Genomic DNA, 24,427 nt, shown 5'->3' on the forward strand with positions numbered 1-24,427 from the left:
TTGTCAGATGAGGAAGGTAAAGCCCAGGAAGTTTTGGTGACTTGCTCAGGTGGTACACAGCACACCACTGGCCTTTTGCTCATTGCTGTGCAAAGCATCACTTGAGAGCTTGATAGAAATACAAATTCTCAGGCCCTATCTATAAAGTCAGCATCTCTGAGGACAGAACCCAGGAACTGATGTTTTAACATGCTCTCCTGATAATTCTTAGGTCCAGGAGGAACTGTTTCAGCTCATGACCTAGATCTTATTTTGATCTAGCATGCTGACTTTCTAGCTCCAGGTCCAAACTGTTGCTGTCATCCTAGACAATCTAATTGACTGATCAATTGGGATCAGCCTCTCTCTTTTTCCCCTCTCTCCTTCTTGCCCACACACAGGCATACTCATGTGAAAGTAAAAATGCTACTGACCAGCCCCAAACCAGAAACCGTATTAGCTGTAGAGGAAAGAGCACTAATAGGAATCTCTTTGATGTGACACCAGAAAGAAAGAGCTGTGTTGCTGAAGCAATACAGTGGGCATAATGGAGAATATGTGCTTTGAGTTCCCTCCATGTTGCCTGGCATTTGGCAAGATGATTGAAGACAGCCAGCCTATCTAGTGGGTGGCAATGGCGGGAAATGCTATTGACTCATGGGCCTGATGTCGGATATTTAGATGCCTGATTGATGTTCAAAGCTCCATCTGCTTATTTCATCAAGCCTCAGAGACTTCCTCTTGGCCTTTCCATTAAAACCAATAACTTTGGAGACTGTGTAACAGTGACTGAGAGCCTGAGCTTGAAGCCAAGCAGACTTGGGATTCAAGTTTTTCTCTGAAGATGCTACATGAACCTGGAGGCTTGGTTTATTCTGAGTCTCAATGTTTTCATCTCTTTGGAAGAGGGGTCAGCAGACTTTTTCTGAAAACTTCCATCTCAACTAATCAACCCTGCCATTGTAGCATAAACATAACCATTGATAATATGTAAATGACTGGTGTGGCTGTGTTGTAAGAAAACTTTATTTATAAAATAGGCAGTGGGCTGAATTTAGACTGCAATTCATAGTCTCCTGACCTGTACTGTAGAAGAGATAATGGTGTTTCTTTTTAGATTTATTTTGAAGACTAAATGTGATTTTATATATATATATATATATATATATATATATATATACACACACACAGACACTATATATATATATATATATACACACACACACACACTATATATATATATATATATATATATATATATATATATATATAGACTGCTGCTGTGGCTGCTGATGCTGATGCTAAGAAAGAGGAGGAGGAGGAGAAGGAGGAGGACAGGTAGAAGAATACATATTAAGTACTTGCTATAAATCTGGAATTATTTTCAATGCTTTACTTGTATGTTTAACTCTTACAAACAACCCTATTATGTCTGTACTATCTTTAACCACTTTTTATATACAACGAAATCAAGTTGAGTAATTTGCTCAAGATAACATAGCCAATAAGTAGTAGGACTGAGGTATGAACTTAGCCTGGTCTCAAAGTTAGTTCTCCTAACCATTAGGCAATACTGCCTCCCTAATGCAATTTGAAGGCATACTGCCTTGATGTACACACTGAGAACTATGGAGAAGAAATGCCCAGTGGATGCTTAGCCTGCATGGATTTCAACCCTGAACTATTTGAAGTGTGCTCTTGTATGGGGTTTGCACATCCTTTGCTGCCCACCCCTTCTTTCTCCATTTAGTTTCTACTTAGGCTACCCAGTCTGATGTTCCTTTTGGGGATTTGCTCTTGACTTTGCCTTTCCTTTACTTCAAAACATCATAGACACTCTCATAATGACACTGACAGTGTCTCTGCTGCCTCCCACCAACACACTCACTTCTTTTTCACCAGAACCCCTGCTCTTTTACTGGGAACTCAATAGTTCTGAGTGGAGGTATAGAGACACAGAAGATGAGATTCGACCTCAAGGCATCAACTAGGGTTTCTCCAAGATACTTGACAAGGAGTTTCTAAAGAGTCTGGTGTCCTGCCTCAGGGTTTACTGACCACTTCCACAGCTGTTTGTTCTGTTCCCCATGTCAGTGCTCCACCTGCTCATGAGGCTTAGGTATCTCTGATGGCTTACCTATATCTTCCAGGAAAATGGAGGGCAAAGCTGAGCACTGGAGAAGGACTGTTCTTGAATTCTTTTCACATTCTCCCTTGCTCTGGTGCTGGGTCCTGGTATCAAGTTTTTCCTGGTCTGTGACATCTTATAATCCAAAAAGGAATTTTTTCTTCCCCCATTGTCACCCCCCCTCCCCCCCACCACACACACACCAAAGGGCCATATTAGCATGGGAATTCTTGTTTCAGCTGTTCATTTGAAGGGAAGTATGACTAACTATGCCTATTCTTATTGAAAGCTAGCAAAGAAAAGAAAAATAGTTTAATTATAATGTCACAATGCTGGATAATAATAATGACAATAACTACATTTACAGGGTTCTCTATGTGCCGGGCACTGTTCTAAGGTACTAGATGTCTTTTCTTACCAGTGACAAATTCATTAGTCAAGATCAAGTGCGATTCAGCATTAAGAACATAAAAACCAAATGGCCAAAAAGAGGGAACATTGAGAAATTCAGACTGTTATTAGGATGAGGATGGAAACATTAAGGTCAGAGGTAGGGAGAAAATAAATTATTATGTTGCAAACTCTGTTACACACTGGGAAAATACCTTGGTGAGATGGTTATGGGGAATAGAGAGGGTAGAAAACAAGAAATATAAACTTTATTGGATACTTAATATGTGATCTGTATTTCCTACACAAAGAGTCATTTAGTCTCCCCTAACAACACTATCTTGGTCAGCTTGGGCTGACACAACAAAATACCATAGACTGGGTGGCTTGAACAACAGACATTTGTATCTCACAGCTCTGGAGGCTGGAAGTGCAAGGACAGGGCACCAGCAGGGTCAGGCTCGGGTGAGGGCACTCTTCCTGGCTTATAGTTGGCTGTCTTCTCCCTGTGTCCTCACATGGCCTTTCCTTGGTTCATGTACATGGAGAGAAAGAGAGAGAGAATTCTCTTTCTTCCCCTTCTGAGAAGGCTACCAATCCTATCAGATTGGGATCTCACCCTTATGACTCATTTAACCTTAATTACATTCAAAAAGTCTTATCTCCCAAAACAGTCACACTTCGGTTACTGCTTCAACATATGAATTTGGGAGGGACACAGCTCAGGCCACAGCAAACACTATGAGAAAATTATTACTAATTTTAATTTATAGATGAGAAGTTAATGCTTAGAAGGAGTGATAACTTGTGCATGGCCTCACATATAGGACTTGGTAAAGGAAGGTTCGAACCCAGAAGCTCTGACTGCTAAGCTTTCCTCCATCTCAGGCCACTTGGGGGATGGTGTGGGCAAGTCTGTGGGAGCCTCTGTGGTCCTGGGGACTGAGCTAGGCCTCCTGGACCTGCTCCTATGTCAATATTTCCTAGCTAGGTGTGGCTTCTCAGGTGAGGATATAGAGAATGTGTTTTTCCTCTTTTTTCTTTTCCCTGCTTCTCTTGGATTATTGGTTCAAGCAGATGTTCTGCCACTTTGTAGAGAAATTAGCAGGCTCTGGAGATACTGAGTGGACTTCTGTGATTTTCTCCTGTCTGTGCCAACAAGAACAAGCCTTTGCTGTTTTTCTCTCACCCAGAACTGCCAGGATTGTTAATGAGCCTCACCTCTCGGGTGGCAGTGGTGGCCATCTGCCCTCTAGGCCATCTATCTGGTTGGCCGGAAGTAACCTCTCATTGTCTGTGGCAATAAATCCAAGCTGCGAGCCTCTCTGACAGAAAGAACTTTTACAATCTCAGCTGTCTTCTCCATAATGTATCTTCAGAGTGTCTTTTCTCCATGCCAGGAATTTGTAGGTGATAACTTATCTTTCTTTATCCATTCAGCTTGGAAGTGTGCACATGGGCCTTGTTCACCTTGTCAGGAAGAATCAGCCTTTCCATGAAAAAAGGAGGGTGAGAAAGCTCCAAGCTAGGTCAGCTGTGGCCACATTCTTCAATGCTAGCCGTAGACAGGCAGGCATGGGAAACTAAGAATAGATCTGCAAATAGACCTTTAAAAAGGTACACAGAAAATGCAAATTAAAAAAAGAAATACAGTGTCATTTCCTTTTATCGGACTGGCAAAAAAACCTTTTTAAGACAGCTAAGTATTCAGTTTTGGTGAGATTACAGTAAAATGCTCAATATGTTAATTCTCACAGCTTTTTTGGTGGGCAATATGGCATCATGTTTCAAAAGTCTTCAAAAGTGCCTACCCTTTTAAACAGGTGAATCCACTTTAAAAAATATGTTCTAATAAAATAATAATGTACCTGCACAAAGATTTTGCTATGAGACATTTATTGCAGCATTTGTAATAGTGACAATTGGCATAACCAAATGCTAGTAATTGTGTAGTCAAGTCATTTATGGTACATTAATGCAATGGAATAATATCCAGACATCAAGAATCTGATATATTAAATATTTGCTGGTATAGAAATATACTCATGATACATTTTAAATTAAAAACAGATTAAAAGTCAGTATACACAGTGTGATTTATTGTACATACTGTATGTATTGTATATATTTAAAGACTGGAAAATTACATGCTTAAGATATTCAATAGCCATAAATGGGCACATGATTGCAGTTTTCTTTTCTTCTTCTTCCTTTTTTTTTGATTAATTTTTTAAGTTTGTTTATTTATTTTGAGAGAGAGTGAGCAGGGGAGGGGCAGAGAGAGAGAGAAAGGGAGAGAGAGAATCTCAAGCAGACTCTGCACTGCCAGCCCAGAGCCCAATGCGGGGCTTGAACTCACGAACCACAACGTGATGACCTGAGGTGAGGTCAAGAGTCAGATGCTTAACTGCCTGAGCCCCTGGGAGTCCCTGCAGTTTTCTTTACTTTCCTATATTTTTATTAAAAATGTTAATACAATAACCAGGTCTTATTTTTCTAATTTTATATATATATATATATATATTATATAACTTTTATTTATTTTTGAGACAGAGAAAGACAGAGTGTGACCTGGCAAGGTGCAGAGACTGAGGATGACACAGAATCTGAAGCAGGCTCTAGGCTCTGAGCTGTCAGCACGGAGCCAGATGTGGGGGCTCAAACTCCCAAAAACATGACATAGTGACCTGAGCTGAAGTCGGATGCTTAACCAACTGAGCCACCCAGGAGCCATGGTCTTATTTTTCTAACAGAAAAAAAGTTGCAGAAAGAGGGGCACCTGGGTGGCTCAGTTGGTTAAGCCTCTGACTTGGCTCAGGTCACTATCTCATGGTCCATGAGTTCCAGGCCTGCGTCAGGCTCTGTGCTGACAGCTCGGAGCCTGGAGCCTGCTTCAGATTCTGTGTCTCCATCTCTCTGCTCCTCCCCTACTCATACTCTGTCTGTCTGTCTCTCTCAAAAATAACTAAACATAAAAAAAAAAAAGTTACAGAAAGAAACAATTGCTTAGAAGGTACACAGGACCACAGGCACAGGTATAGAATGTAGCCCTACCCAATGCCTCATTACCACCTATCATTCTTTCATCCCTCTCTGGATCCTCTCGCTTCTCTCAAAATCCAGCTCTCTTCCTTGGCTGTCTGTGACTCTGCACAGTTGTACTGCATGGGAACGTGGAAACTTTTGATAAATTGTTTATAGTTTAGAAGAAGAAGGACACATTTACTAGGATGGTTGGAACCACAGGAAAGGAACAACTTATCTTTATTTGTATCACAAAAAACCAGAATTTTTAACTCCTTTGGTTATAATGGAGAATCATAACATCTAAACTCTGATTAGTGTCCACACAAAGGATAGGGCAACAAGCAATTTCATAAATTATATTTCTACTTTGACTGGTAGCCCTACACTATATGCTTATTGTTATAAGGGTTTCTAGCTTAGCAATGAAAGTATGCTCATTTCACCAATATCCTGGCATTGAGTTGTATTTCCTTTTCAGGAACAAGTATTAAAATGTTTTGAGGTAACAACTCCAATAAAGCAAAATCACTCTCCTTAAAAATGCTAGTTTTGAGAATAGATGTTTCAAATGAAGCACATTTCATGAGATAACATGACTTATTCAAAATAACAATTATTGTGATCTCAAACCAAGTGATAGCAAATTATTTGAATTCTAGCACTGACTTTCTATTCTTACATTTATTTAAAAACATTTATGTGTCTCTAAAGGATAACACAAGACTCAGTTTTGCAATAAGAGCATTGTGTTGTTTTGTGTCACTTCTATTTTCTCATCTGGAATTAACTTAAATGAGTATCAGCCTGGCTCTCCCCAGGACCTAGTCTATTTACACCCACTGAAGTTAACTGGACTAATTTCATTATGCCATCATTGATGCTACCATGCTTCTCCATGTGAGAAGTTGAATTCTCAGTTCCGAGATGGTCTCTGGTATCTGCAAGTCTGGGACGCAGAGGCTATGGTTGTGTTCCGCCACACTCAGCTGGATTTTGTATTGTAGTGGAATTATAGTCCTTGTTACCTCAGGACTTCTGTCCACTCTGGTCATGGAAATCTCAAGTCAGTCATATACGCTTAAATGCCTCAACTGATTCTAAATAGCTCTGACCCCACAAGGCTGTGTTTGTGGATATTTCTAAGCCTGCTCTCTCTACTCCCTCTTTATGCCGCCTCTTGTTTCTCTATCCCAACTCTAATCTGCTGGATCTTAGGATCCAGCTTTTGTGTTTGGCAGTGAATCACATGCCAAGAAGTCCCTCGTTAAGAAATGTTAATGTAAATAAGCTTGGAGGTAACAACTGTGTGGCATGGCTGCAACCTTCCCTCCCCTTCCCTTACCCAAGGGAGACATTGCTGATTAAACATGGTGCTCTTTCCCTACTGAGCCTGGATGCAGTCTCAGATCATTCCCAGCAGTCATTACCAATGCAGTGGATGAAATACATGAGACAAAATCAACTTGCCATTTCTGGACTGACTGCCATTTCTGCTAGCTCTTCTTGCTTTGGACAGATGGCAGTATCATATCTTTCCCAAGTTTAGAACCTTTAAAACTCAATTCCAGCACAGGCTGTTTGGTTAGTGCCCCAGCCCCTTCCTCTGCAGCGGATAGCTTTTATTAATTGAACTTGTGATTTTAAAACAAGAGTTTCCAGATTTTAGATCCTTTACTCAAAAGCTTCCTTGGCACATCAGAACGTAAATTGTTAAATGAAATTGTCAGCTGTTTAAGCATACACTCCTTCACTCCTAAATCCATTTGCCTTTAGCCTGTTATTGATTGCACATGTCCTATACCAAATATTGTGCTGGCACAATAGAGACATAAATAAACAAGATATAGTCAGTACCTTCACAGAGTAAAGATGTATAGGAGGTTCAACAATTGCCACATGAAGCAGAACAAGACATGTGGTTAAAAGGAAAACTGGTGCTGCAGAAGCCCAGAGAAAGGTATCGCCTTCCACCAAAGGTTGGGGATGTGGATCATGGAGGAAGAAGCAATCAAGGTACACATAGATTCTGCTGATTATGAGGTGTGCGACTTTGTACATGACGTTTTACCTCTCTAAGCCTCAGGTTCTTCCAATGCCAAGTGAGAATAATATTGGTCACTCTGCAGAAGATTGCAGTAAGGATTAGACAAAGATGAGAAAAAGAAGAGCAACTCAAATTGGAACTCCGAAGTGCTCAATAACTGTTAACTCTGAATGCCCCCAGGATTAGACCAGGAGAAGATAGAAAGGTAAACTTTATTCACTGGTCCCTCTGTGCAGATGACCCTGCTCCTGCCTTTTGTCCTTCAGAAACACTAGCAGTGGTGCTAACGGGAGTAGTGGGAGAGGAAGAGAATGAGAAGAGGAAAAGGAAGTCAAAGGAAGCTTGCAATGGATAAAGGTGGAAGAAGATCAGTTTTCTTGAAGGACGGAACTTGCCTTTTCAGCTATTGAGGTGTAGTGGTTGAGAAAGGTTTTTGAAAGGGCTTCTGGAACCTGGTCCATGGAGGATATGTCAACGTCTTTATATGCTCATGTGGCATTGCACATGTGGTGGTTTTAGAACTGTACTCTTCCAAAACCCCAGAGGCCTTGCAGTGAACATTCATCTTCACCCAGAGATCATAATGGCTAAATGTCCTCTATGGCCTTAGACCCTTAGAGTCACGTCTATGTTAATTCCACTCCCCCCGCCAACCCATCTCTCCATTATGCTCCCAGACTGGATGACCTACTGGTCACCTCACATGTCTTGCAAGGATAATATAAAGTTATAATGCCATGGAAACAATGTTGGTGTCTTAATTCAGTGTGTCTCAATCCTGTGTGCACATTAGAATCACTGGCAAGTCAGGGTTGCCTCCCCCCAGGATTTTGATTTAATTTATCTAAGGTGAGATCCTGGCCTCGGTCATTTTAAAAGCTCCCCAGGTGTTTTTAAAGTGCAGTTAGGGTCGAGTACCACTAATTTAATTGAATACATTTTGAGAGGAAAACCTCAGCCATAATTTGCCTGTTAATTCTAATATATAAAAAAAGAAACATTGAAGAAAATGAACAGAGAAAAAATAGTGTTTATTTATTAGAGAAAAATGTTTGCCTTTTAAAATGGCTAGGCTAAGGAGGCAGCATTTATACCAAGACTGTGCATAGATAATTTTTGTCAAAGACTTGGCTTATTACTTGAGCCATTTTATAGAGAGAAATTCCAAGGATTTGAAACTGGTCCCAGGATTAGAAATTTGGAAGGATTTGTGTTGAATTATGAAATTAAAACATGGTCTAAGTTTAGCAAAAATAATTTTCCAATGAGTTATTGCTCAATATTATCTTAACACATTAAATCTTGGCCTCCCTAAAAGGGAAATTGAACATCTTTATGAATTTTTTTAATACATAGGGCTGGCCCTGGATATACACATAGGCAAAACAGTTCAGATGACTTAAAAGGGGCTAGGGAGACAGATCATCTATATATTTTGACCCAGTAGTTTTACAGATGAGTAAACCAAAGGCTACAGAGTGGGAAAAGTTGTGTAAGATGGCAAAGCTGGGGCCCAGCTTTTACCTTGTGGTCCATTTCTTCGTGATGCTGAATTAAACATTTAATATTTATCCTTGATAAGTCAAGCCCATATGTAAAACATCTCAAGCTTTTCCCAAGGTAAGACTAAACCAGGCAGCTTCCTCTGGGAAGAAGATTGCCAAATATAATACAAGATACCAGTTAATTTGAATTTTGCATATACGGCAATTATTTTTTAAAGTATAAGTGTGTCTCATATTGTCCCCAAATACTGATATTTTAAAAAGTATATGCTATATATCTAAAATTCAAATTTAGCTGGACCCTTCTGTTTTTATTTTCTAACTTGGGCAACCTGATCTGGGAAACTCCTCTGGACCTCTTTTTTTCCCATAATCTGACTTAGTTTCCTTTCTTCTCTGTTTATATAGGATTTAGCACCTGGTACCACCACAATTAGCTATTAACACTTCCCCCATTCCCCTAATTTACTGTATAGGATACGGGCCTCCAGTCAGCTGGTACAAGTTGGCTCTCAGAAGTTGATTGGATGGCTGATGAATGGAACAAATGTGTCTGAGCCTAAGATTGTGGCTGGTTCAGAACAAACTCTTTTCTGCTTTGGGAGAAGCAATTCCATGTGCAGCTGACACCAGTGTCACGTGAAAATATTTCTGGGGCCGGTCTGAGTTTTGTTATTCAGAACCACCCTCTCTATTTTGGCTTTCTAGAAGCACAATGAAGCAGCTTGTGATGCCTTCCCACCCCATGGTGGGTCTGGGGTTGGGTTGTTAGGCCAGCAGAGTTGAGAGGCACATCTTGTGGCAGGCGCTTCTCTAACTGCTCTTGAAATGTCCAAAGGCTCTGTCTGCCTGCTGTACCTCAAAGCTGCAAACCATTGAATCAGATCCCGTGGGGGGTGGTGAGTGCATAGGTTTCCTTTGACTTTATATTCTTGCTGTGTGAAAATGTCAGAAATTGATAAATTTTAGAAAATGGAACTGGAGACAAAAAAAAATACTTTGAATGCTGACTTATTCCCATTGTCATGAGCAATTCATGATTCACCTGCATGTTGATACCTCCTGGAAAGCCTATGTCATGTCTCCATTTGTGATTTTCAGAAATCAATTCTGGCTTTTCACTTTATAAGGACAAGTACAGGGTTCATGGAGTTGACTAGCATTATCTGGGGACAAAGATAAAAACATTAGTCCCTTATGTGAGTCTAGAATGGAATAATTTAATGCATGCAAAACATCTAGCACAATGTCTGGCCTCAGTAAATGGTAGTTGAAGGTCAGTAAGGATTTTTTAGGTATATTACATATATAGTGAGGGAGACACACTATGAGATTGAGTAGGATATATATATATATATATAATATAAGGCAAAACTAGAATTAGAACTCAGTTTGGCTGATCCTCAACCCCAGTAACAGTTCCATCTCAACAGTGATGGATCCTGAATCTCCTGGGTGATTTTGGAGTCTTGCTGTAAATGAGAAGTATCTGTTTGGAAACTACTCTTACAAATTCACAAGCACAGATCTTCACATTTGGCTCTGTTAAGGACATAAGCGTCTCTTAGTTTTTCTCTACTTCCGAGATCTAGCAGTTCATGCCCTCCCTCTCCTTTTGCCATCCAATGTGAAGGATGCTATGACATCAGCCGATATTTGGACTCTACTGTTTTTACTGTAAGCTGTTAAGTTTAGGAATATTGTGGACAGAATCAAGAGTGAGCTGCCCCATGCTTAGTTCATCATGTGGCCTCTCTTCCATCACGTTGCCTCTTAGCTGTTGGGCCTGAAGACTAAGAATGGAGCATCAATAATTAAAGGTACAATCACAGCTGAAGCTTCCGTTAGTTATTTTTCTTCAACCCTGACATTTTATGAGTCAACAAAGCCAAAGCCATCAATATGAAGCAGATTATTTTTAGCAGTTTCTTAACCAGTGTGCTCTAGCTTTAAATTAAACATTGACGTTGGGTATTATTAAAATTCTGAAAATTCTGAGCAGAGAGGAGCCCACGTTAGTACAGTAAACACTGGGCTTTCATCACCTTGTTTTGAAAAACATCGACTCACTTGCTGCTCCCACCAAATACAACTGCGTAAAGCTAATGGATTGTGGATTTGCTAAGGATTAGTTGTTCAAGGTCAATGTCTGAATGTGTGGGTGAAGTTTGCATGGTTGAATATTACTGTGGACTTCAACCTTTTTAGATGTGCAATATCTTAGCATTGACATTATGTTATTATCATTTGATTTTATGAAATTTGTCCCAGTCTCTGGTCAACATCAAAAATATGGCATTACAAATTTGTGAAGTCAATTATCACTTTTGCTTTGAGAATTTTGCTACATCCTTTGCAATATGAGATAACTAGGACAGCCTCTGATAGCATGAAACTAGGGCTGGGAATCGATTCTACTGGCATGATGTAATGGAAAGAACACTGATCTTGGAGCCAGAAGACCTGGTTTCTGTTACTTACTAGCTCTGTGTCCTTGGGCAGATGATACAGTGTCCCGGGATCTTATATGTCTCATCTTTTAGTTGAAGGGATCTGGGCTAGAGAAATAACAGCTAAACTGTGTTCTACATCTACATCTACATCTACATCTACATCTACATCTACATCTACCTCTGCATCTACATCTACACTGAGATGCTTCAGGATCATCCATGGAGGAAGGGAGAAGGTCTTCAAATAGGGGTCTCAATCTCTCCATCCCCAGCCCACTTCAACGGCTCACTGCCATTTGTTTTACCTCTTGAGCTTCTGCTAAAGATTTTGCCTAGAAGTCCCATTGCTAAGAAAGTTTGAAAACCACTGGACAATATGATTTCTAATCTTTCTTCTGGTTCTAAAATTCTATTATTCTAAATGTCAAATTAGTATTCAAAATATGTCATCAAAATATTTACTGGCAAATTTTAACTACATCATTCTGAGTTTATTTTATAAAAAGGCACTTGGATCTCAGAGAGGGCCTGAGTACTATCATTCATTCAGTGTTGTGTGGTGAGTAGGAGCTTAGGCTCTGTGGTCAAAAGGTCTAAGTTCAAATTCTGCCCCAGACCCTTACAATGAACTTGGGAAATTCACTTTGTGCCTCGCTGTGCCTTATCTCTATAGGTCCTATTGCCACCCCCCTTTACAAAGAGGAAAGTGAGGCACAAAGAGGGCATTGAGATAAGGAAGGTAACAGTTCCTACCTCATAGGGTTTTGTGATGATTAAAGAAATGAATGTTGGGGCGCCTGGGTGGCTCAGTCGGTTAAGCGTCCAACTTCAGCTCAGGTCATGATCTCGCAGTCCGTGAGTTCGAGTCCCGCGTCGGGCTCTGTGCTGACAGCTCGGAGCCTGGAGCCTGTCTCAGATTCTGTATCTCCCTCTCTCTCTGACCCTCCCCACTTCATGCTCTGTCTCTCTCTGTCTGAAAAATAAATAAATGTTAAAAAAATTTAAAAAAAAAGAAATGAAGGTATATAAAATACTTATCACAGTGACACATAGCATGTGTGGAACAAATATCAATTATTATCATAAGTTCACTTATTTTAAATATCCATTGTGCATCTATTATGTGTCATTGTGCTAATTCTAGAGATTCAGAGTGAATACCACATAATCACATCCTTATGAGCATTCTAGGTTAGGGGGAGAGAGAAACTATAGGGACAGCCAAGTAAAGATTCTTGTACAGCAGTATAATGACATGTGATAAGGCTCTTAGGGAGGTATATGTACAGACAGAAGGAAGAACTCATGGAAAGGATATAACAACCCATGAAAGGTCTTTGAGACACTATCAGTAGTTTAGAAGGGGCGGAGCATGGGCTACAGGAAGACAGCAATGGATAAAGGAGGAAAAGGACAGACTTTGGATCTTCAGTAGCTAAAGTCCAATTTGTGCCCTCCAATTGTGAGCTCTCTTGTGATGTAGATGCTGAGGTGCTGAGCATGTTCATAATGAGTGTTTTCAGTGCAATGTCTGCCCCTCCTCCACACTATTTCTGGCTTGTCCCATCCAATTGTGAGGAATTATAATGTATACCCCCTTGCCCAGTCAGAGCCTGAAAGATTATGCTTGCTTATATATTTTAGTTATTCATTGAAAAGTCAAGGATTTCATATAACTTCTAAACAAATCCCCTGGAAAAGAGAGGGTGGGAGAAAAGCTAAAAAACCCATAGTCTTGGCTGGTAACATTTAAACCCAAAATAAGCTGTCTTTCTGAAAGCTAAGTGAAGCCCTCAAACCAGAAACTCTGGTCTTTAGTTAGAGAAAATCTCAGGCACAATCCAGGCCTAAAGAAGAGATTATGTTGGAAAGTTCAGTGAAAAGGAAAAATACATTTAAGGATGAAAAGATCCTTGCTGAGAAATGAGCCCAAATATAGCAATACTTTCTCTCTTTTGGACTCTGCCTTTCTTTCCTTATAGCTCACCAAATTCCTCAGACATTGGCTTCTGAATGCGTGAGGGACTCCACACTTTTTATTAATGTTAGTCATGTGGCATCATTATTGGTTCTGGCACATTGCAGACTCTCGATAATATACTGTGAAAATAAATGATGAATGAATGAGCAAAAGACAGGGAAACACAGGTGAATATCCTGGGGGCTGTTTGAGCTAGCACTAAATCTACTGGTTTCATAAGGACGGGGATTGTGGTTTTTGCTGCCCTTTGTGGCCACCAGAGAGCTTTATGGATACATAATTAGTGCCCTACTGGACACACCTCAGAACTCAGTGAATATTTAGTGAACACTTCAATTTCTTGGTTCATGTTCCCCCTGTTTCTACCGTGAAACAGCACTAAGGGAAAACCAATATATTTGTTGTAAATAATGATATAAGAAAATAATGATATAAGCATGGAATTGGGGCTCATCTAATCCCCTAATTCTCTAGGCTGCTTTTAACTTTGTCTCTGTGCAATCTGCATACCTTTCCCTGAAAATTCAGATCTTTCCTAAATATGAGGCTGTAAACTGAAAGACATTTTCTAATCTTTCCTTACCAAATACCCCTTAACCTCCTTCTCTCAACTGAGATGTTTCCCATTCAGTTCAAGGGAGTCAGTACCAGGCACGGCCTCTGTGTTTGACACTGAGCTGTGCATTGAGGGTAGTAGGGGAAGATGAAGACTCAGTCTGCTCTTCAGAATTTTGTAACCTAGTTTGGAGATAAAGGACATGAAGTTAACAACTGGGGAACAGTTAGCAGGCACTATGATAAAGAGTTAAATTGTGTTTTAGAGTTCAGAGAAAGGACAAATTGTAACAAAGTGGAGTGAAACGTTACTCAATTTTCTTTAGCTTTCTACCCCTACAAACCCTCTCCCGGTGGCTCCAATGGATGCAAATATTAGTGTTTGCTTCCTGCATAAATTTTCAGTCCCCATGGAAACTGTAATATAAAGGTGTGTGTTGGGATGAGAGGAACTTAATTTCAGTCAGTGCAAAAAAAAAAAAAAGAGGGAGAATAATAGTGTACACACTTTGAATGTTCTTCCACGTGTCCCCTGTTTAAAGAAAATATAAATTTGGTCATTTATCTCACTGGATTATAAGCACTCTGAGGCAGGTACAACCATTTCTTACTAATTTTTCTTCCAAATTCTTATATTTAAATATCTAATCTAACAGAGGCACTTAATAGTATTTGTTGAATTATATGTATGTCCTAAAAAAATTGAGCAACTATGTTAGCGATTATCAAAGAAATGACAATTTCTCAGATACCTCAAATCCCATTCCTGACTCTGTTTGTCCTCTCCTTTTATATTGATCCCACTAAAATTTCCCCATTGGTCCAGGTACCTCCATTATTTAGAGACTCATTCGTTTTATATAAGCACTGTCTATTTCCCTGTGCCCTTTTATTAAGGCAATAGTTTTTGGACTAATGATCTACAAAATATCCAACACCCAATTATTGATGCACTTCAGATTCTTCATGATACAGAAAGATACCCAAAAAGAACACTCACAGATACCCAGACATTGTGCATGGCCCATATTCTGCACTGTTCTGCCTTAACATTTTTTTTTTACTCTATTTCTCAATTTTTCTGATCTTAGCTACTTATTATTTCTTCTCTTACAATTTATGTATTTCATATTCTATGAGGTGGAGGGAATATTCAGAATGGTGGAAAAGGGTCTGGAGTCTTGTCTGTGTGGTTTGCATCTTACTCTGTTGTATGACCATGGGCAACTTTATCTTATTTATTCCTACCTCACAAGCTTCAAATGAATAGTAAATAAGATCTGGTATATATTATTTTGCCCCTCATATGACCTCTGGCATTCTCCCTTGCTTCAGATTCACACCTGTCTCATGGGTCTGCTGGTCTCAATGAGACCTGTTTGAGTCTGCCCTGCCCTTGGACCCTTATCTGGTATAAGGTGTTCTTCTCACACCCCCCACCCCCACCCTAAGCCTTTTCTTGTCCTCTTGTCCTCTTCTGCTGGGTAAAGTGGGAAAGTCTATGTTCAAGATCACAAAAGGTAAAATTTCTTGAGGAGTGTTTCAGACATCTTGTGAACACACACAATATGTATACACACATGATAATTGTTATTATAACTTCTAGGTATGGCACTTTCATACTTCTTTTTCCATAATAATAAAAAAGATCTTTGTAACTAACTATAGAAATGGTGTGATTTCTCTGCTAGGAATTTACCCAAGGGATACAGGAGTACTGATGCATAGGGGCACTTGTACCCCAATGTTTATAGCAGCACTCTCAACAATAGCCAAATTATGGAAAGAGCCTAAATGTCCATCAACTGATGAATGGATAAAGAAATTGTGGTTTATATACACAATGGAATACTACGTGGCAATGAGAAAGAATGAAATATGGCCTTTTGTAGCAACGTGGATGGAACTGGAGAGTGTGATGCTAAGTGAAATAAGCCATACAGAGAAAGACAGATACCATATGGTTTCACTCTTATGTGGATCCTGAGAAACTTAACAGAAACCCATGGGGGAGGGGAAGGAAAAAAAAAAAAAAGAGGTTAGAGTGGGAGAGAGCCAAAGCATAAGAGACTGTTAAAAACTGAGAACAAACTGAGGGTTGATGAGGGGTGGGAGGGAGGGGAGGGTGGGGGATGGGTATTGAGGAGGGCACCTTTTGGGATGAGCACTGGGTGTTGTATGGAAACCAATTTGACAATAAATTTCATATATTGAAAAAAAAAAAAAAGAAATGGTGTGATTTCTAACCTAAAGAAATATTAGGAATGCTTCAGCAAAAGCTAAAAACCGGAACTATTTTTCCTTTACTGCCCTTTATTCTTTGGATGATACTGGTCTTTCAATTTCCATGCCAAGATTTGATGCCTATCAAAATTGTGGCCAATCCCAGATTGTTCCCCATAGCCTGAAGTCTATAAAAGTTAATATGACTATCTCTTCTTAACTTTCCAGCACTTGACAAAATAATTTTTAGAGTGACCACTGAATAAGTGACCAGATATCATTTTGAGTTTTGACTTCACAGTCTGGGCAAATCATAACATGATCACAAAGAAATACATTTTGGGGCATTTCAGACATCAGGAACTGTAAACATGGAGGACCCTTGAAAACTTCAGCCTCCAAGTTCCTTACGTGGCTCAGGTCTGGGAACTGGGGCTTCAACAATCATATGAGAGAGGTAAGAAGAGAGGCGTGTTCAATGAGATTCTGACAGTCTGCCAAATTGGAATTTAACTTTGCTGATGCATATGGTATTCCGGGTAGAGCAATTGTCCTTTTAGTTAAAAGTAATAAAATATATTTTTGTTTAAAGGGCAGGTGGTTGGGATTGCTATATTTTGCTTGTGGCAAGTCCATAATGTAAACCAATGTGGTCTGGATGGGAGGAAATAATAAAATACCATGGTGAGATCCTAATCCCTTAGGAAGGGAGGCCCATGATATAGAAACTCAGGTAGTGTCTGTGAATGGTTATACATAGCTACTAAGTGGAAGACACAAGATTCACATACAGGACCATAAGACCCCAGACACTGTCCTCTTACTACTACTGTATATTGCCTCATTCTGAAATTGATTCTAGAGCCAAAAATAACTTCAATCAGCTTCCAATCCAACTATTTCATCTTAAAGAGAAGGAGGCAAAGGCTAAGAAATGCCCATTTACTTGAATGAAAATCTCATCTTGTAAAATATGTACTTCACATCTGGGGGTGGGGGGTAGATCCAACAACCTTGATTAAGAGGACGTTTGAAGGTGATCCCTCTGCATTAGTCGTAGGGTTTCCATATTTAATTTTTTAAAGTTTATTTATTTATTTTGAGAGATAGAGAAAGAGAGAGAGAGGGCACAAGTGGGGAAGGGACAGAGAGAGAGAGAGAGAGAGAGAGAGAGGGAGAGAGAGAATCTCAAGCAGTCTTCACACTCAGCACAGAGCCCAAGGCAGAGGTCAGTCACACAAACTGGGAGATCATGACCTGGTCTGAAATCAAGAGTTGGACGCTTAACCAACTGAGCCACCCAGGCGCCCATTCTGTATTTAATTTTTGTGTATTTTTCACAGATGCCTAGTCTCTTCAGATGGACTTGATACTGTACATATGTAATGTGAGCAATATTTTTTTAATGCTTTTAATGTGCTCTTCTCTTCTGCTTTTCAGTGTATATGACTTTCTCCTCTGTAAGCCTAAGAGCTGCATCTATTACAGGTTGTAGCAAGAATGAAAAGATTAAAATTAAGCTTCTGACATTCTAGTTAGGGTTTTCCAGAGATTTAACAATTCAATAGTCTTGGGACACCTAGGTGGCTCTGTTGATTAAGTATCTGACTCTTGATTTTGGCTCAGGTCATAATCTCACGGTTGGTGACTTTGAGCCCATGTCGGGCTGTGCTCTGATGGTGTGCAACCTGCTCGGGATCCTCTCTCTGCCCCTACCCTGCTCACACTCTCTGTCTCTCCCCCAAATAAATAAATAATAAAGTAAATAAACGTTAAAAAATACAATAGTTGGGGTGCCTGGGTGGCTCGGTCGGTTGAACATCCAACTTTGGATCAGGTCATGATCTCGCAGTTTGTGGGTTTGATCCCTGCATCAGGCTCTGTGCTGAAAGCTCAGAGCCTGTATCCTGCTTCAGATTCTGTGTCTCCCTCTCCCCCCCCCCCAAACCATCTCCCCGCTCATGCTCTCTCTCTTTCAAAAATAAATAAACATTAAAAAAATAAAAAAAAATACAATAGTCTTTATGCCCAAATTTGTTGAGAGAAACTAACACACTGAATGTCTTTTATCCTCATAGTCCCCCATATTGCCTATTAATATATTAAAAGTCTGGCCTGGTAGGTTTGATTGTAGAGTTTTATGGACCTCATTAATAAATAGGAAGACAAACATGGTAATACTCATATAAGCTAGAGGGATTTGAAGAGAATGGGGGGAAATAGAAGTAGAAGCAGCAGATGGTCAGTCATGTGTCCCACTTTTCCTCCTTTAGAATGAACTATCAGAGGAGGGAAGACTGTGAGATGGGTAGGAGGGAATGCTGAAGGCTAGGAGATTTCTGCTTCCTTTTTACTTGGGATGCTGGAAGGTGATTTCCTTATAGGTTATCTGTCCCACTTGAAACTAAGCATCACAGTTTGGTTAAGTGAAGGGAAAGCCTGAGTGTAGCTCTCTCAAGCTATCCTTATTTCTCATGAAGCTTGGGTAGAAGCCAGAATTTCCCACATGTCCCTGAGATAGGATGTGGAGGTTACTTGAGATTTTTGTCTGGGAATTTTGCCAAAAGGGATTCCTAGCATAAATAAAAGTGGTCCTACAGCTGAGGACATCATGGGAGTTACAGCTGGCTCTCGATGGAATCTGTAACATCATCTGGAGTCAAGTCAGCAGGGAAGATATCACACCATTGACCAGGGGGAAAAATAGGCCATGAGTTTCACCAGTTGCAAACTTTGGCATTGAATGCAAACTTTGGCAAGACACTCAGGAATAAGACCGGTCTTATGTCAGTGTTCATAAATCCAGGGAACAATCAATATAAATTACTGTACAGTAGATATGAGCAAAAATCCAGAGGGTACCACATACACTATCCCCTTCCTTTTACCATGAAGTCACAGACACCATGTGTCTCTAAAACCCAGATACTATATTGGATAGGAGTTGAATGAAGAGAGAAAAATCTGAAAGACTAAGAATTTTATCCCAAAGGGACTGATAATTCACTTAAAAGAAAGTTCTTATCAAGGGTCAGCATACTTTTTCAATGAAGAGCTAAATAGTTCTTTAGACTTTGTGAGATCTACAGACTCTGTTACAAATACTCAACTTTTCCGTTGTAGCACAAAAGCAGCGATAAACAATATGTAAAGGAATGGGTATGATTGTTCCAATAAAAATTAATTTATATGAATAAGCAGTGGGCTTACAGGCCCTAGTTTGTCAACTTGTGGTTTATATCATTGTATCAGACTAAGCCTCTTGGATTCCATTAAAGATAACGGGTTATTTCTCCTAGGGGTATTGAAGAAATATGAAATTAAATGTAGAAAAAATTGGTATTTTCTTTGTACATTTTTGTACAATATGAATACAATTTTGGTTACTTTCACACTGAGAGGGGAGAGGTAATTTTAGTGAAAAGAGGAATGATTTATTTTTTTCCCCTTCCCCAAAGTCTTCCAGTCACTGGGAGTGTTGGGGGCTCTGAGAAGCCAATAAAGTAAGCCAGAGTGGGTGATAGAATAGGGAGGGGGAAGAACAGCTGAATACAAACAACAGAGCACAGATCCTGCATCATCTTGTTCCTTTGTCAGTAGCCCTAAAAATACAGGAAAAGGAGACCTGGGCAGGACAATAACTTTGAATAATAGCCACAATTATGATAATGATAGTGATAAAAAATAGTTATTGTTATTATTATCACTATAATATCAGGATGTGCTAGGTTATGCTGCAGTAACAAACACTTTTGAAATCTCAATGGCTTAAAGCAAAAATGACTTATTTCTCATTCACTATCCTTGTTTGTCAGAAAGTCAGCTAGAAGCTCTCCTTCACATTGTCCTTAAGCTCACTCCAGGACTCAGGCATTAGATGGGCCACTATATGGAGCATCATCAATTGCAGTGGTACAGTAAAAGTAATAAAGTACAAACTGGCCTCCCTGGAAGTGACACGCCTCACTTCTGTTCATATTTCATTGGATAAAACCAGTCACATGACTAACACTGACTTCAATGGGGCAAAAGAAAAAAAGTATGATCCTTCTCCAGGGAGGAAAAATTATTATTAATGAAAAGCAATTCAATATACCTCAACTACTATTGCCATGTGATGACATACTGAGCATTGTGCAAAGAACAATCTAATTTTATCCTTACTCATAGACCCTATATAAGGTAGATATCATTGACATTTTACTGATGAGAAAACTGAGCATCCTGGGAATTAAATAACTCATCTCATTCAGCTGGTAGATGGTAAAATTTTATCTTTATTATTATTTTTTCTTTCCAGGATTTTATTTAAATTCAAGTTAGTTAACATATAGTGTAGTATTGGTTTCAAAAGTAGAATTTAGTGATTCATCACTTCCATATAACGCTCAGTCCTCATCACAAATGCCCTCTTTACTGCCCATCACTCATTTAGAACATTCCCCAACCCACCTCCCCTCCAGCAACCCTCAGTTTGTTCTCTATAGTTAAGAGTCTCTTATGGTTTTCCTCCCTCTCTATTTTTATCTTATTTTATTTTTTTTGCTTCCCTTCCCCTATGTTTTGTTTCTTAAATTCCACATACAAGTGAAATCTTATGGTATTTATCTTTCTCTGACTTATTTCACTTTGCATAATACATTCTAGTTCTATCCATGTCCTTGAAAATGACAAGATTTCATTCTTTTTGATGGCTGAGAAATATAGCATTATATATATGTGTGTTTGGGCTCTTTGCATAATATGGCTATTGTTGATAGTGCTGCTATAAACAATGTGGTGCATGAACCCCTTTGAATCAGTATTTCTGTATCCTTTGGATTAATTCCTAGTAGTGCAATTCCTGGGTCATAGTTTAGTTCTATTTCTAACTTTCTGAGGAATCTCCACGTTGTTTTCCAGAGTAGCTGCACTAGTTTGCATTCCCATGAACAGTGAAAGAGGGTTCCCCTTTCTCCACTTCCTGTTTCCTGCGTTGTTAATTTTAGCCATTCTGACAGGTGTCAGGTGGTATCTCACTGAGGTTTTGATTTTTATTTTCCTGATGATGAGTTATGTTTAGCATATTTTCATGTGTCTGTTAGCCATTTATATGTCTTCTTTGGAGAAGTGTCTGTTCATGTCTTCTGCCCATTTCTTAATGGGGTTATTTATTTTTAGGTGTTGAGTTTGATAAGTTCTTTATAGATTCGGGATATTACATCCTTTATCTGATGTGTCATTTGCAAATATTTTCTCCCATTCTGTAAGCTGCCTTTTAGTTTGGTTGATTATTTCCTTCACTGTGCAAAAGCTTCTTATCTTTATGAAGACCCAATAGTTCATTTCTGCTTTTGTTTCCCTTGCCTCTGGAGATATGTTGAGTAAGAAGTTGCTGTGGCCGAGGTCAAAGAGATTGCTACCTGTGTTCTCCTCTAGGATTTTGATGGTTTCCTGTCTCACATTTATGTCTTTCATCCATTTTGAATTTATTTTTGTGTATGGTATAAGAGTGGTCAGTTTAATTCTTCTGCATGTAGCTGTCCAGTTTTCCCAGCATCATTTGTTGAAAAGACTGTCTTTTTTCCATTGGGTATTCTTTCCTGCTTTGTCAAAGATTAGTTGACCATATAGTTGTGGGTCCATTTATGGGTTTTATATTTTGTTCCATTGGCTTATGTGTTTGTTTTTGTGCTATTAGTATACCATTTTGATGATTATAGCTTTCTAATACAGTCTGAAGTCTGGAATTGTAATGCCTCCCAATTTACTTTTCTTGTTCAGAATTGATTTGGTTATTCAGGGTCTTTTTTGGTTCCATACAAATTATAATGGTTTGTACTAGCTCTGTGAAAAACGCTGGTACTATTTTGTTAGGGATTGCATTAAATGTATAGATTGCTTTTGGTAATATAGACATTTTAACAATATTTGGCCTTCCAATCCAGGAGCACTTAATGTTTTTTCCATTTACTTGTGTCTTCTTCAATTTCTTTCACAAGCGCTCTAAGTTTTCAGGGTACAGATCTTTTTTACCTCTTTGGTTAGGTTTATTCCTAGGTAACTTATGGGTTTTGTTGCAATTGTAAATGGGATTGAATTATTGATTTCTCTTTCTGCTGCTTCATTACTGATGTATAGAAATGCAACAGATTTCTGTACATTGATTTTATATCCTGCGACTTTGCCAAATTCATATAGCAGTTTAACAATATTTTGGAGTCTTTCAGGTTTTCCATGTAGAGTATCATGTTATTTGCAAAGAGTGAAAGTTTGACTTCTGCCTTGATGATTTGTATGCCTTTTATTTCTTTTTGTTGTTCGATTGCTGAGACTAGTACTACATTGAACAAAAATGGTGAGAGTGGACATCCTGTTGTGTTCCTGATCTTAGGGGGAAGGTCTCAGTTTTTCCCCATTGAGGATGATATTAGCTGTGGGTCTTTTGTATAAGACCTTTATGGTGTTGAGGTATGATTCTTCTATCCCTACTTTCTTGAGAGTTTTATCAAGAAAGAATGCTATATTTTGTCAACAGTTTTCCTGCATTTATTGAGAAGATTTTATGGATCATATCCTTTCTTTTATAATTGTGGTATATCATGTTGATTGATTTGCAGATATTGAACCACCCGTGCAACCCAACAATAAATCCCACTTGATCATGGTGAATAATTCTTTTAGTGTACTGTTGGATTTTATTTGTTAGTTTCTTGTTGAGAATTTTTGCATCCATGTTCATCAGGGATATTGGTCTGTAAGTCTTTTTAGTGGAGAATTTGTCTGGTAGTGCTGGCCTCATTGAGTGAGTTTGGATGTTTTCCTTCCATTTCTATTTTTTGGAACAGTTTCAAAAAAATAGGTATTAATTCTTCTTTAAATGTTTGGTAGAATTCCCCTGGAAAGCCATCCAGCCCCGGACTCTTGCTTGTTGGGAGACTTTTGATTACTGATTCAATTTCTTTACTGGTTATGGTTCTGTTCAAATTTTCTATTTCTTCCTGTTTCAGTTTTGGTAGTCTATATGTTTCTAAGAATTTATCTATTTCTTCCAGATTGCCCAATTTTTTGGCATAAAATTGCTTATAATATTCTCTTATAATTGTATTTCTGTGATGTTGTTTGTGATCTCTCCTCTTTCATTCGTGATTTTGTTCATTTGGTTCCTTTCCTTTTTATTTTGCTAAGTCTTGCTAGGGATTTATCAATTTTGTTAATTGTTTCAAGCATTCAGCTCCTAGTTTCATTGATCTGTCCTGTTTATTTTTTAAATCTTCATATCATTTATTTCTGCTCCAATTTTTATGATTTCCATTTTTCTGCTGTTTTTGGACTTTATTTGCTGTTCTTTTTCCAACTCCTTTAGGTATAAGGTTAGGTTGTGTATTTGAGACTTTTCTTGCATCTTAAGGACGGTCTGGCTTCCTATATTCTCCCTTCTTATGACTGACCACCTTTTGTTGTATCCCAAAGGTTTTGGACTGTCATGTATTCATTTTCATTGGCTTCCATGTATTTTTTTAAATTTCTTCTTTAATTTTCCGGTTAACCCATTCATTCTTTAGTAGCATGTTCTTTGATCTCCATGTATTGGTGTTTTTTTCTGAATTTTTTCTTGTGGTTGACTTCAAGTTTCATAGCATTATAATCTGAAAATATGCATGGTATAATTTCAATCTTTTTGTACTGGTTGAGGCCTGATTTGTTACCCAGTTAAGTGATCTATTCTGGAGAATGTTCCATGTGCACTTGAAAATAATGTGTATTCTGCTGCTTTAGGATGAAATTCTTTAAATATAACTGGTAAGTCCATCTGGTTCAGTGCATCATTCAAAGCCATTGTTTTCTTGTTGATCGTCTGCTTAGATGATCTTCTCATTACTGTTAAGTGGGGTGTTAAAGTCCCCTACTATAGATGGTAATGATTTAAATTCAGCTAGGCCTAATTCCATAGCTTGTACTCCTAAGTGCTACATTACAGTGTCCTGATCATTTGTAACATCTAGTTTAGGGATCAAAAACTTAAATGTGTTCAGGGGCCAGGAAATGAGTACAAATTTTTGAAGTAGTTTGGATATAAAACAATTTGGGCCAATTGGAAACTCTGCGTGAATGTCTAATTCATCTTAATTCATCTTAAACTGATTGTTGTTATGTAAAATT

This window comes from Panthera tigris, chromosome D1, assembly GCF_018350195.1.
Source record: "Panthera tigris isolate Pti1 chromosome D1, P.tigris_Pti1_mat1.1, whole genome shotgun sequence".
NCBI classification, from domain to species: domain Eukaryota; kingdom Metazoa; phylum Chordata; class Mammalia; order Carnivora; family Felidae; genus Panthera; species Panthera tigris.